Source organism: Triticum dicoccoides, unplaced genomic scaffold, assembly GCF_002162155.2.
Source record: "Triticum dicoccoides isolate Atlit2015 ecotype Zavitan unplaced genomic scaffold, WEW_v2.0 scaffold143072, whole genome shotgun sequence".
Classification (NCBI taxonomy): domain Eukaryota; kingdom Viridiplantae; phylum Streptophyta; class Magnoliopsida; order Poales; family Poaceae; genus Triticum; species Triticum dicoccoides.
The window spans coordinates 1-1,161 of NW_021201592.1; the positions used below are offsets into that span (position 1 = coordinate 1).

Below are 1,161 nucleotides of genomic sequence, written 5' to 3' on the forward strand. Positions count from 1 at the left end.
AAGCGCTCTTCGCGCCACAAAGCCGCCCCAAGACGCGCGAGCAATGAGCATCGAGCTTAAACATATCGCAAACGTCAAAAATAATATAACGGGATTAATATATATCGCGCACGTGCGATATGTTTGTCACAAGGCGCAAAAAATAATTATAAAAGGAATGCAACACGAGGACTTCCCAGGAGGTCACCCATCCTAGTACTACTCTCGCCCAAGCACGCTTAACTTCGGAGTTCTGATGGGATCCGGTGCTTTAGTGCTGGTATGATCGCATCCGACATGTTTCCCCGTCTTCGTCCCTTATGCTTGCCACTCCCAGGTCCGCTCCAAAGACGATTCTACATTCTCACTACCATTACAACCGTTCCCTAACAATGGATAATGTCCTATACTACTTACTCTCCCGCTCAATCACGGAGACGAGTTTTCCACGGTTTCCACCCCTCCCTCCATACCGCAGCAACACGAGTTTTTTCACCCCTTTCAGAAAGCGCTCTTCGCGCCACAAAGCCGCCCCAAGACGCGCGAGCAATGAGCATCGAGCTTAAACATATCGCAAACGTCAAAAATAATATAACGGGATTAATATATATCGCGCACGTGCGATATGTTTGTCACAAGGCGCAAAAAATAATTATAAAAGGAATGCAACACGAGGATTTCCCAGGAGGTCACCCATCCTAGTACTACTCTCGCCCAAGCACGCTTAACTTCGGAGATCTGATGCGCTCCGGTGCTTTAGTGCTGGTATGATCGCATCCGACATGTTTCCCCGTCTTCGTCCCTTATGCTTGCCACTCCCAGGTCCGCTCCAAAGACGATTCTACATTCTCACTACCATTACAACCGTTCCCTAACAATGGATAATGTCCTATACTACTTACTCTCCCGCTCAATCACGGAGACGAGTTTTCCACGGTTTCCACCCCTCCCTCCATACCGCAGCAACACGAGTTTTTTCCACCCCTTTCAGAAAGCGCTCTTCGCGCCACAAAGCCGCCCCAAGACGCGCGAGCAATGAGCATCGAGCTTAAACATATCGCAAACGTCAAAAATAATATAACGGGATTAATATATATCGCGCACGTGCGATATGTTTGTCACAAGGCGCAAAAAATAATTATAAAAGGAATGCAACACGAGGACTTCCCAGGAGGTCACCCA

At 48.1% G+C, this 1,161-nt stretch overlaps 2 non-coding genes across 2 annotated transcripts; both read right to left on the minus strand.

The window, feature by feature from the left end:
- Positions 1–154: 154 nt before the first annotated feature.
- On the minus strand, positions 155–273 carry LOC119343841. The gene has a single exon (XR_005166301.1). It is a non-coding gene; the product is annotated as a 5S ribosomal RNA (ribosomal RNA).
- Positions 274–639: 366 nt separating this feature from the next.
- Positions 640–758, minus strand: LOC119343842. The gene has a single exon (XR_005166302.1). It is a non-coding gene; the product is annotated as a 5S ribosomal RNA (ribosomal RNA).
- Positions 759–1,161: the final 403 nt, after the last annotated feature.